This window comes from Jaculus jaculus, chromosome 1 (genome assembly GCF_020740685.1).
Source record: "Jaculus jaculus isolate mJacJac1 chromosome 1, mJacJac1.mat.Y.cur, whole genome shotgun sequence".
In the NCBI taxonomy this organism is placed as follows: domain Eukaryota; kingdom Metazoa; phylum Chordata; class Mammalia; order Rodentia; family Dipodidae; genus Jaculus; species Jaculus jaculus.
The window spans coordinates 64,700,119-64,712,940 of record NC_059102.1 but is presented as its reverse complement, the minus strand read 5'-3'; the positions used below and the strand labels follow the sequence as shown (position 1 = coordinate 64,712,940).

The following is a 12,822-nucleotide window of genomic DNA, read 5'->3' as shown; positions in this document are numbered from 1 at the left end:
GCCTGCGGGCACTCCAGTCCTTCGAGAGGCTGAGTGCGCCGGGCAAGGGGAAGGGTCTCTTTTTATAGAGTTAGGGAGAGCAGAAGCAGGTTTACAGAAGCAGAAGCATGATTTCAGTCCCAGCACTGGTTACTGGTTACTTATTAATAGACTTGGAGTCGGTGGGGATCCTCTTTTTTTTTTTTTTCTCTTCTCGGAAGCATCCTGACAGGGTTATCTATAGTACATTAGGCGGAGTTTGTGGTCATGCCTGTCTGCATCTGGGGGTCACAAGGCTGTCTGCATCTGGGGGTCACAAGGCTGTCTGCATCTGGGGCTGTTTTTGGCTCCTGGTATTTTTCCATGGGTTTTACATTCCCCCATTTCTCTTGGAACTGAGTAAAATCTTTTACTTATAGTCTTATGTCATTTTGGCTTGATGGCTGATACTGACTAGTGAGGACGAACGCCTGGATAACTGAGAGCTTGTCCCGTATAAACTGTACCAGCCTATTGAGAATACATGGACCAAAGGTTAATAGGAGCACAAGAATGAGCAAAGGACCCAGGAGAGTGGATAAGAGGGTGGTGAACCAGGGGGATTTATGAAACCAACTTTCGAACCAGCCCGGTCGTGACTCTAGCAATCTCTGCCTCTGGGCTAGTCTTTCCCTGAGCATTTCCATAGATTCCCAGACTATGCCCGTATGGTCAGCATAAAAACAGCATTCTTCCTTAAGGGCAGCACAGAGGCCTCCTTCTTTTAGAAACAACAAGTCTAGGCCTCTTCTATTTTGCAATACTACCTCTGAAAGGGAAGTAAGGGAAGTTTTTAGAGCAGAAATAGATTTTTCTATGGCCTGTAAGTCTGTGGTTATCACTTCTTGTAGGGCTCGGGTCTGCTCAAAGTGTACCAGGGCAGTTGTTCCAGTTTCTATCCCCGCTAAGATTTTTCCTGCTCCCAAAAGGAGGGCGATGGTAAGGGTTATGGGCTCCCGCCTAGGCCTGTTTTTAAATACCTGAAGAATGAATTCTGATCTATGGTAGGTAGTGCGTGGCCATAACTGGACTAGGACACAGTAATCAGCAGTAGAATTAAGGACAGTAGCAGAAACGCAAGGAGTCAGTCCTGTATTACAGGCCCAATAGGTTCCATTTGGAGATTCTAAGTAGTAAGCTCCAGGGGACACAGGAGTGGTTTTGTTACATAAATGTTGAAGAGTAGTGGGTATGGTCCCAATACAGGAGCCCTGGCCAGTTACTTCTGTAAGAGTTAATTTATGAGACGCAACAGCAAGACATCGAGTAGGAATGTTAGTGGAGTTGGTAAAGTTTCCTGGTAAGGCTATGCCTTCATAGTAAGGAGGGTCAGCAGTTAAACAGAGCCAGCAGTCTTGGGTATAGTTACTGTCAGAGGCATTTAGGGAGAGATAAGCCCCCTGTATTAGACTAAAGAGTCGATTACCTGTTCCCTGGGGTTTATAGAGATGAGTGGTTGGTCTTTTAGGAGGGGGAATTATAACATTGGTAGGTTTAGAAGGCGGGGCCAAGGAAAGTGGGAGTCGGGGGATAGGTTTTTGATCTGGTAGAACTGGGTTGGGGCCTATTGGACTTATGTCAGTCGATAATTGGAGCTTAATAGTAAGGAGGAAACCTGGGTCTGGCCCATCTATGTAAAGACAGACCCCCCCAAGTATGGCCTTTGAGCCATGTCCTATCTGCCTTGCCGGGAGAAGTGAAAGTAATGTTTAGAAGCATCTTGTTACCCTGATTTAGGCGAGTTACAGTAATAAAATCCCAGGAGGATTTGGGTTGCCAGTATACATTTCTAGTGGTTTCATATCCCCAGTTTTTACAATAATAGTCCACTCTAGTTCCACAGTTTGATGCCTGGGCATGTTGGGGGCAAACATATAGAGTGGAGTTTAACAACTGTCTGGCAGGTTTGGAGTAACATCCTGGGCTAACAGGAGGGTTGTGTCTCTTCCGGTGAGTCTTTTTTAAAGTCTCTTTAAAAAGGTTTTCTATGGGCAGTCAAGGCGCACAGATTGGGGGTTAAGGAGGGCCACCATGTCCATAACGGGGCAGGGGAGGTATTAGACCAAATAATTTGTCCTCCCTCAGAAATGACTAGCCAAGTCAAAGATAAGGGAAGGTGAGGACTAGCAGAGACGTTACTCACAAAACTGAAAGTTAAGAAGAGGTATGTTAAGATCGAGAGAGTCTTATCTTTAGGGGATTTGGAGTGCGATGTGCTTTCCATGGTGCGAGGTTTGGTGGTGTGCTGTCTGGGTACTCTGTCAGGGCAGCCTTGACGTGGGAGGCGTGGATCCAAGTGGCGATTCCGTCTACTTTTAAGGCCGTGGGAGTTGTCAGGAGCACGGTGTAAGGTCCTTTCCAGCGAGGTTTCAGATTCTTGGTCTGATGTCGACGGACCCAAACTGAGTCCCCTATCTGGAATGAATGGGGGATTAGCGGTTTATTAGTTGCCTCTTTATAGGCAGCTGCTAGAGGTTTCCAAACTTCCTGGTGTACCAACTGTAGGGCGTTCAAGTGAGCCTGTAGGGTGGGGGTATCAGTAAAATTAGAAATTTCTGTAAGCATGAAAGTGACAGCTGGCGGGGGGCTGCCATAGAGGATTTCAAAGGGGGTTAGGCCATGAGGGCCTGGGGTGTTTCGGGCCTTGTAAAGGGTCAGGGGTAGGAGTTGTACCCAATCCTTTGAGCCAGTTGCAAGCGTTAATTTAGATAAAGCCTCTTTAATTGTTTTATTTATCCTTTTTACCTGACCTGAACTCTGGGGTCTGTATGCACAATGTAACTTCCAATTGATCCCCAGTGTCTTGGCCACTGACTGACTTACCTGGGAGACAAAGGCAGGCCCATTGTCTGACCCGAGTGCCTGTGGCATTCCATACTGAGGAAAGATATCATCTAGCAATTTCTTGGTTACCACTCTGGCGGTTTCATGCTTGGTGGGAAATGCTTCTACCCATCCTGAAAAAGTGTCTACAAAAACTAGGAGATATTTGTAACCATACATACCCGGTTTTACCTCAGTGAAGTCGAGCTCCCAACAAGCCCCGGGTTGGTGTCCCCTCAGGCGAGACCCAAGGGCCATCTGGGCTCATCCAGCATTTACCTGAGCACACACTTTGCAAGTGTTTGCAACTTCTTTTAGGATTGAACCTTTGTTTAGAAAAAGATGTCCTGTTTCCTTTTGTTCTAGTAGAGTATTCATCTTTTGAGCACTCATGTGGGTTAGCCTGTGAAGTTGCTTAATGAGGAGGGCTGTAATCTTTTGAGGTACAATAGTCTTTTCTAGGTAAGTCCATTTGCCGTGGGCAGCATCATATGATGCCCCCAGTTTCTGAATCAAGTCCAAGTCCTCATTCGTGTATTCCCATCCCGGAGTTGGAGATGCTGCTTTAGGAGTCCCCTCCTCAGTGGCCATCAGAATCAAGAGTTGGGGTCCCAGAGCTGCCTCACGGGTGGCTTTATCAGCGAACCTGTTCCCTATGGCCTCGGGGCTGTTTCCTTTCTGATGACCTGGACAGTGTATAATGCTGAGCTTCTGGGGTAGGTACAGAGCCTTGAGGAGGGCCAATATCTCAGTCTTATTTTTGATTTCCCTCTGAAGTCAGCAGGCCCCTTCTTTTGTAAATTTCCCCATGTATGTGGGCGGTGGCGAATGCATACCGGCTATCAGTGTACACATTGAGTTTTTTACCTTTAGCCTGCTGGAGGGCTTGAGTCAAGGCAATGAGTTCCGCTTTTTGTGCCGAGGTCCCTCCGGGCAGGGCGCTAGCCCAGACTACCTGGTCTCTGGTGGTCACTGCGGCCCCGGCTCACCTCTCACCATTCAGTAGGAAGCTGCTACCGTCCGTGTACCAGGTGAAATCTGCATCCTGCAGCGGCTGGTCAGTGAGATCCTTTCTGGTTCCGTGTACCTCTGCAAGAATCTGCTGGCAGTTATGGGTCTCTGGCCCCTCAGGGAGGGGCAACAGGGTGGCCGGGTTTAGGGCCACTACCGGACCAAATTGCACACGGTCTTTGTCGAGAAGCAAGGATTGGTAATGAGTCATACGTGTATTAGACAGCCAGCGATCTGGGGGCTGTCTCACGATAGACTCAATGGCATGTGGCGTTAGCACAGTCAGAGGTTGCCCCAGGGTTAGTTTACTTGCATCCTTGGTCAAGACTGCAACTGCAGCGATTATTTTTAGACATGGTGGCCAACCTGAGGCCACTGGATCTAACTTTTTTGAGAGATATGCAACCGGGCGCCTCCATGGTCCAAGCTGCTGAGTTAGCACTCCCTTCGCAAACCCCTGTCTTTCATCTATGAATAGCTCGAAGGGCTTGGTGATGTCAGGCAAGCCCAAAGCCGGAGGAGAGAGGAGAGAGTGTTTAATTTTGTCAAAAGCCTCTTGCTGTGGCTTAGTCCAATTGAAGGGGGTTCCTTGTTTAGTCAAGGGGTAAAGAGGGGCTGCCATTTCAGCAAACCCTGGTATCCATAGGCGACAGAACCCAGCGGTCCCCAAGAACTCTCTGAGTTGTCTATGGTTCTGGGGGACAGGAATGCGAGCTACAGTGTCTATGCGGGCCGGTGTTAACCAGCGTTGGCCATTTCTTAATTTATATCCCAAGTAGGTGACCTCTTGTTGACAGATTTGGGCCTTCTTAGCAGAAGCTCTATAGCCCAAGCGTCCCAGAGTCTCAAGCAGGGCCCCGGTACCTGTATGACAGTCCTGATATGAGGAGGCCGCAAGCAGGAGGTCATCCACATATTGGAGCAGAATTAAAGATGGGTGCTGGACTCGAAAGTCAGCCAGGTCCCGGTGTAAGGCTTCATCAAAGAGGGTGGGACTGTTTTTAAATCCCTGGGGAAGTCTTGTCCATGTTAATTGCCCTGAGATTCCACAGTCAGGGTCCTTCCATTCGAATGCAAACAGTGGCTGACTCTGGGAAGCCAGTCTCAGGCAGAAAAAAGCATCCTTTAAATCCAAGATTGAATACCACTGATGAGAGGGAGGTAAAGAACTCAGCAGGTTATAAGGATTAGGCACAGTGGGGTGGATATCTTCCACCCTTTTGTTAACTTCCCTAAGGTCCTGGACAGGACGATAGTCCCCGGTCCACTCTGGGTCTGGGTCTCCTTTGGTCTCCCAACCTATGAGTCCTATCATTGTTCTGTACTACAGTGGCCAAGAGGCGGCTCAATTCTCTGCTTCTCGTGTGTTTCCTAGCATTTTTCTTTTGTTTTTGTTTTTTTTTTTATGCTTGTCTTTTCTATTCTCTGCCTCCCTGTGTAGGTGGTCCTCTCTCTTTTCTGCTGTCTCTCGTTTATTAAAAATCCTCTCTGCTTCCTTAATTTTCTCTAGAAAGGCAGCAGGGGATTTATCTGGTTTTTGTATTACTTGCTTTACCTTGGCCAAATTAGTAGGGTGGCGCCCAGCACCACGGAGGCCCGCTATGAGCAACTGGCGATAAAGGCGTAGGTGTCCCCTACCGTCTGCTGAGGTGTGGTCCCAGTCGGGGCGGGTCAAAGGAAAAGCATCATCAATCTCATCTAGTATCTGGGTGGGTCTCCCGTTATCGCCTGGAACATTCTTTCTGGCTTCCAGAAAGACTCTGCTTTTCTTCTGTCCTGAGAAGAGCCTCAAGGGAAAGGCTTGTGAAGTCTCCCCCTGTGGTGGCTGCTCTCGGTGGCTCCGTAGGCGTCCAGCCACTGGGGAAGGGAGTGCAAGGGGGGGGGGGGGGCGGCGGCGCGGCTGGTGCCTGGGTTTGGGATCCATAGGTAGGGGGTCCTTCCGAGAGGAGATCTATAAGGGGGGGGGTATTGAGGTCCGGGGGAAGTACCGGTTTCAGGGGCTGCTTCTTGGTATCAACCGGACAACAAGAGGAGGAAGTAGGGGCAGGGAGAGGCAGTGGCGGGGCAGGTTGGGGGGGGGGGATAAAAGGGGCGACCCATAGCGGTGGGCCAACTGCTAGACACTCCCAGGTGACTATATAGGGGACTTGGTCTGGTTGTCCATGTGGACCGTGATCGAACACCTTTGCTTTCACCTGTAAAATAGTAGAGAGGTTAAAGGTCCCATCCCTTGGCCAGCCCACATTAAAGGTGGGCCATTCCATGGAACAGAAAGTTTGCCATTTTTTCTTTTTGACATCTACTGACTGGTTGGAAGCAATATTTCGAACGTCTTTCCAATGATCTAGGGTTAAACTCAGGGGGGGTCACCATTTTTTTTTTTTTTGACCCATTTTGTCAAGAGACAACACTAAACAAACACCAAGGACTAAGACAACAGAGAGACAGCCGGCACAGAGACGCGCAGCGCGGCTTCAGTAACAGACTGAAAATGCAGATTCAGACGGGGAGACCATTTGTCCACCCAACAGACTAACGTATCCCTCGGATACTTGTTGAGCTCCGAAAAATCGGGCTCCCAAATTCCCTGAAGCGTCCTCCAGGGTGGCGGGGGAGAAGTCCGAGCCCGTCAGCTCCTTCTCAAGCCGCCCAGATACAGAACGACACGGATCCGAGCCGATTTTCTAACGCAGCGCAAAAAACAGAACTAGACGTAGACAGACAGAATGGTGCACCAAATTAAATGCTTACCTCCCGGTGGGCAGTAATTGGGTTGGGCGGGGGTCCCCAATCCCGGGCGAGCCCCCAGCTGTAAGATTCCCGGGGGAGGGGGAATCTTCCGTGGTGGGAGACCCGCGCCCAAGAACCAAGACCGAGCCACTGGATGCAAAGGCAAGAGGCAGCTTTATTGTTTACACAGGCGCCTGCGGGCACTCCAGTCCTTCGAGAGGCTGAGTGCGCCGGGCAAGGGGAAGGGTCTCTTTTTATAGAGTTAGGGAGAGCAGAAGCAGGTTTACAGAAGCAGAAGCATGATTTCAGTCCCAGCACTGGTTACTGGTTACTTATTAATAGACTTGGAGTCGGTGGGGATCCTCTTTTTTTTTTTTTTCTCTTCTCGGAAGCATCCTGACAGGGTTATCTATAGTACATTAGGCGGAGTTTGTGGTCATGCCTGTCTGCATCTGGGGGTCACAAGGCTGTCTGCATCTGGGGGTCACAAGGCTGTCTGCATCTGGGGCTGTTTTTGGCTCCTGGTATTTTTCCATGGGTTTTACAAAACCTGTGTCCTTTGGCTTCGCAGGCAAATATCTTAACCGCTAAGTCAACTGTCCAGCCTCCGAGTTAGTGGCTTTTAATGTATTGAAGTGTGGCTGTGATTAGAATTACTTTTATTACTTAAAAGTTGCATGTAGCTGGGTGTAGTGGTGCACTCCTTTAATTCCAGCACTTGGGAGGCTGAGGTAGGAGGATCGCTGTGAGTTTGAAGCCAGCCTGAGACTACACAGTGAATTCCAGGTCAGTCCAGGCTAGAGTGAGACTATATGGAAAAAAAAAAGTAAGAGTGACCCACCAAGGGTCAGCCAAGTGTCACCAGGTTGACAGAACAAAGTAGAAGGTAGGCTGTGTTGGAGTTTTATTTGTGATGTAGAGATGCAGTTCAGTATCCCTCTATTAAGAGCATTTGCTTTTGGTAAGGTAGATGGAGCCAAAAGCTGCTTTGGGCCCATGGCCTCTTCAGATACCTGGTCTGCCTGTTTCCCACAGTCTGTGTTTGACTCTTTGTTCGATCTTGTTTTGAATGAACTGCCGAAACTTATCCCTCATATAGCAGAGGTGTCATCTTTGTTGTAAACACACATTTTCGGTGTACCTAGGTCTCACTAACTGTAAACATTCTTACTTGCATCTTTTTAATGAGCTTTCAAGCAGGCAACATTTGTTTACTTAGCCACATGCAGTATGCCTTTCCCAGGTTGGTAAAGTTTCAGCCTAGTTTATGATCATCCCATCTTTGGACTCTGTTTATAAATTTAGGTTTCTCTTAACAGAAATACCTTCACAGAATAGCAGAGTGGATAGCACTAAGAAAAAAAAAAGTTAGGAGCACACATTTATGGAAATAATCTGTTCAACTCACCCATTGCTTGCTTGGTCCTGATGGTGTTTTCAACTCTGCAGGATTTGTTTTACTGTGTGTTTTGCACCCTAGTGAAATCCTTTTAGTCACAATGCAGGCAGTTAGTCCATCTGTGGTGACCCCTGCTGCATAGCCTAGTATTGCTGGCACAAAGCACCTAACCAAAAGCAGCTGATGAGAGCAAAAAGTTTACTTTGGGAAGCTCCATGATGGCAGGGGAAATGTGGCATGAGCAGAAGGGTGGACATCACCTCCTGGCCAACATCAGGTAAACAACAGCAGCAGGTGACTTTACCCAACACTGGCAAGGGGAAGCTGGCTATAACACACATAAGCTTGCCCCCAACAATGCATCATCTCCAGCAAGGCTCCAATTCCCAAATTGCTACCAGCATTCGAAACATGGGTTTATGGGGAACACCTAGTTCAAACTACAACACTTAGAGCGGGAAAAATAATCATATGTAACTCACTGATGACTAGCACACAAAAAGTTTTAAGTTCAAATTAATGCCACAGAAAGTAAAAATTTGGGGCTGGAGAGATGGCTTAGCGGTTAAGCGCTTGCCTGTGAAGCCTAAGGACCCCGGTTCGAGGCTCGGTTCCCCAGGTCCCACGTTAGCCAGATGCACAAGGGGGCGCACGCGTCTGGAGTTCGTTTGCAGAGGCTGGAAGCCCTGGTGCGCCCATTCTCTCTCTCTCCCTCTATCTGTCTTTCTCTCTGTGTCTGTCTCTCTCAAATAAATAAATAAATAAAAATTAAAAAAAATTGGAAATAAATTCATAGTTATTTTTGTTTTTAAATTACTGTGCAACCAATTTCTGATGTAAGCAGCTTAAGGAGGAAGGGTGTATTTTGGCTCACTGGTCAAGGGGACACTGTGTGTCCTGGCAGGGAAAGCATGGCAGTGGCAGCATGGAGCCACTGGTGAGATTCCATCCACAGTCAGGAAATAGGTGATGCTGCGGCTCAGCCAGCACTCAGCCGGCTACTTGCCTTTTATTCACAGGATCCCAGCCCACGCAGCTGTGCTGCCTACAGTTAAGGTGGGGCTTCTCACCTCAACCAGCCTAAGCATGAAATCCCTCCCAGGCATGCTCAGAGGTTCATTTCCCAGATGATTCCAGGACTTTTAGTTGACCATATAAAACACCACACCACCCAGGTGCTGAACAAGTAGAAATGCGTGTTAGAATTGAGCAGATTAGAATTACAGAGGTAGTTGTAGAGAGTAGGGCTTGTGATGGTTCTGGTAGAGTGTACAAAATGAGAATGAGGCCTGAATGGACTGCATTGTGATGGGCTCCTTTAGGAAGATTAACACTGAGTGCCAGAGCTAACTTCAAAAATGTTTTTTTAAGTCGGGAGTGGTAGTGCATGCCTTTAATTCCAGCACTCAGGAGGCAGAGGTAGAAGGATCACTGTGAGTTCAAGGCCATCTTGAGACTACATAGTTAATTCCAGGTCAGCCTGAACCAGAGTGAGACCCTACCTTGAACCCCCCCCCCAAAAAAAAATGTTTTTTTAAATATATTTATTTGCAAGAGTGAACATGTGTGGGTGCATCAGGGTCTCTTGCCACTGCAAATGAACTCCAGACACATGCACCACTTTGTGTCTGGCTTTTACATGGGTACTGGGGAATAAAACCTGGGTTGCCAGGCTTTACAAGCAAGTGCCTTTAACCACTGAGCCATCTCCCCAGCCCTCAAAATTTAATACTAACTTTTTTTAAAATACTAACTTTTTTGAATGTGTGTGGCATACATTCATGAATGTATATGCATGTCTGTATGTAAGTGCACATGGGGGGGGGTTGCGAGCAAATGTGTGCATGTGCATGCCAAAGATTGACATTAGTAGTCTTCCTCAATTGATTTTAGTCCTTTTTTTAAATTTTTATTTATTAGAGAGATAGGGGAGAATGGGCACACCAGGACCTCCAGCCACTGCAAACAAACTCCAGATGTATGTGCCACTTTGTGCATCTGGTTTATGTGGGTTGTGGGGAATTGAACCTGAGTCCTTTGGCTTTGTAGACAAGCGCCTTCTAAGCCATCTCTCCAGCCCTGAGTTTTGTCTTTTTCTAGACAGGGTGTTTCACTGAATGCACAGCTCACCAATTCAGCAAGTCTAGCTAAGCCAGATTGCCCCAGAGATTCACCTGTACCTGCCTTTCAAGTGCTGGGATTACAGGTGTCCACCACCATTTCCAGCATTTTGTGTTGATTCTAGGGATATGAACTCAGGTTCTCATGTTTGTGCCATTAACAATTGAACCCTCTTGCAATTCCATAAATAGGTATACTCTTACTATAATAGGTGCAAATGTATGTAAGTCTGTACTGATAGGAAATATCTATTCTTTTCATTGAAATTAAAGTGCCTGCATATACAGTTTTATGCATGTATATATAGTTTTTATCCTACCCCAAATAGGGTCTTGTTGTCCCACTCCCACTAAACTATTTTCGCTCTTCAACTAACCCCCCTTTTTCTTCCTGTCTCTGTTTTCAGTTTTTGGTGACCTAGTGGATAAAGTTAGGATTGCTTTACTAAATGTGAATAAGAAGTTATTGACTTGAGCTGGGCGTGGTGATGCGCGCCTTTAATCCCAGTGCTTGGGAGGCAGAGGTAGGAGGATTGCTGTGTCTTCAAGGCCACCCTGAGACTACATAGTGAGTTGCAGGTCAGCCTGGGCTAGAGTGAGACCCTACCTCGAAAAACCAAAAAAAAAAAAAAGTTACTGACTAGAGCATAGGCAGCTTACCAGTGGGGTAGCTACTGCGCCCACTTCCCACTAACTGCCTGTAGTTCCTCAGGGATGCATGGGGCCAAGCCCTGTGATGGGACATTGGTCTGCTCTGTCTTTTGCAGACAGGTACAGCTGCTGTGAACTTGAGAGTGCAGTAGCCATGCCATGTTGAAGATAGCATTCCACAGTCTTCCTTTCCTTCAGCTCTTACATCTCTGCCCCCTTCTTCCATGATATTTCCTGAGCCTCGAAGGGTGGCATTGATGTCACATTTAGGGCCAAGCACTCAGTTGTTCCTTATTTTTAATACTGAGCATTTATGAGTCTCTGCATTAACCGCAGCCCATTGCAAAAGGCTTCCCTGACCAAAGCTGAGAGCAGCACTAATCTGTGTTTAGACATACTAAGAAGGCACTTTGAGGAGTACAACATGTCCACTTTGCAAAATGGTAGCTTCCCTACTGGGGCTTATGACCCCAGATACAGTCTTTTGACCAAGTTTATAGTCAGTACCTGTGGTGGTCTGAATGAATATTCCCCAGTTGCGTCAGGAGTTTATTAAAATCTTGTAAATTGTATCTCCAGCCACCTGGCTGGAGGAGGTGTCACTGTGGGTGGGTCCTAGAGTCCAGCCCTAAGATAATGGAGCTGGGTTTAGAATTCTCATCTAAAGATAGGCAAAGTGAACTTTGCCTGGATGCCTGGAGTTCCTGAAGTGTGCCTGCCAGTGTCCCTGGTGGTAGTGGTGGTGGGCAGAGGCCAGTGGCTTGTGGCTTTTCTCAGTATGGGCCTGTGGAAGGGGGCCCTGTATCATCTGCCAGGACTTTCACCTGGATCTGTAAGTTTCAAATAAATCACTTCCAGCATAAGTGTGCTTGGATTGGGAGTTCATTCCAATAATGTGAGGCTGTCTGTCTACTATAGTACCGTTGCATGGAGCAGGCCTCAAATCCAATGAGAAAGTAGTTGGTTACCCATATAATAGTCATGCACTATTGCATCAGTGGGCACATATTGCCTGACGTGTCTGATATGATGCATACAGAGCACATATGGATGAGACTGTTGATGACTTTTCCCTTGACCAGCCTATATAGCACTTTCTGACACTATGAAAGTTAGCCAGAAGGGTGGAAGCCTCCAGCTAGTTCATTTTCAGCACACAGTGTACATTCTGGAATGCAAAGAACTATCTTCTTTCATACTATGCTGTGACAGGAGCCATCAGTTTGCGTATATCAAGTTCTAAGGGCTAGCTTTCTGGTCATTAACAGTATTTGTCAGAAATCATTTTGTTGTTTTATTTTAATTTAAAAAAATTATTTATTTGAGAGAAAGAGGCAGATACATATAAGAGAGATAATGGGCACGTCAGGTCCTCCAGCCACTGCAAATGAACTCCAGATGCATTTGCCATCTTGTGCATCTTGGCTTATGTGCTTTCTGGGGAATTAAATCTGGATCCTTTGGCTTTGTAGGGAAGTGCCTTATCAGCTCCAGCCCCTATTTAAATATTTTTATTTATTTATTTGAGAGAGAAAGAAGTAAACAAAGAGAGCCAGGATCTTGACCACTGCAAATGAACTCCAGATGCACACACCACTTTGTGCATGTAGCTTTTCATAGGTACTGGGGAATCAAACACTTATTTTCTTGGTGGTTTTGTATGTATAAAGTTCAACAGTGAAACCAATTGTTTGTCATGCAAACACATACTTCGTAAAACCAAATGATGTTGAAAAACTTTCCATGTTACTAGTCACATGACTTGCTTAGGGAAATCATTCTTTTTTTAATTTTTTATTTTTTTGGGAAATCATTCTTAATAAAAAGAAGGCAGTTAGGCAGCTGCCCATTTTCCCAAAGATTTCCACATACATCATTTGTCTTTTTTTTGGAGTGGGGGGAGGCAGAGACAGGGTCTTAATCTGTAGCCCAGACTTGTTTGGGATTTACTTTGGAATTATGTCTATCTGTCTCAGTCTCCCAGGTGCTGGGATTACTATGTAATCCCCCTACTTTTCCTTCTTTGTACCTAAGATATATAAAGTTTCAGAGATGTACCTAATACATTAA

General features: G+C 46.7%; 1 protein-coding gene and 1 long non-coding RNA gene across 2 annotated transcripts in view; one reads left to right on the top strand and one right to left on the bottom strand.

Moving 5' to 3' along the window:
• Carnmt1 (carnosine N-methyltransferase 1) overlaps positions 1-12,822 on the top strand; it is a 50,540-nt gene that overhangs the window by 23,598 nt on the left and 14,120 nt on the right. The gene's annotated exons all lie outside the window — the stretch shown is intronic.
• LOC123454139 lies at positions 2,386-6,787 on the bottom strand. Its single transcript, XR_006633185.1, has 2 exons — positions 6,604-6,787; positions 2,386-2,433 (listed from the first exon to the last, which is right to left on the bottom strand). It is a non-coding gene; the product is annotated as an uncharacterized LOC123454139 (long non-coding RNA).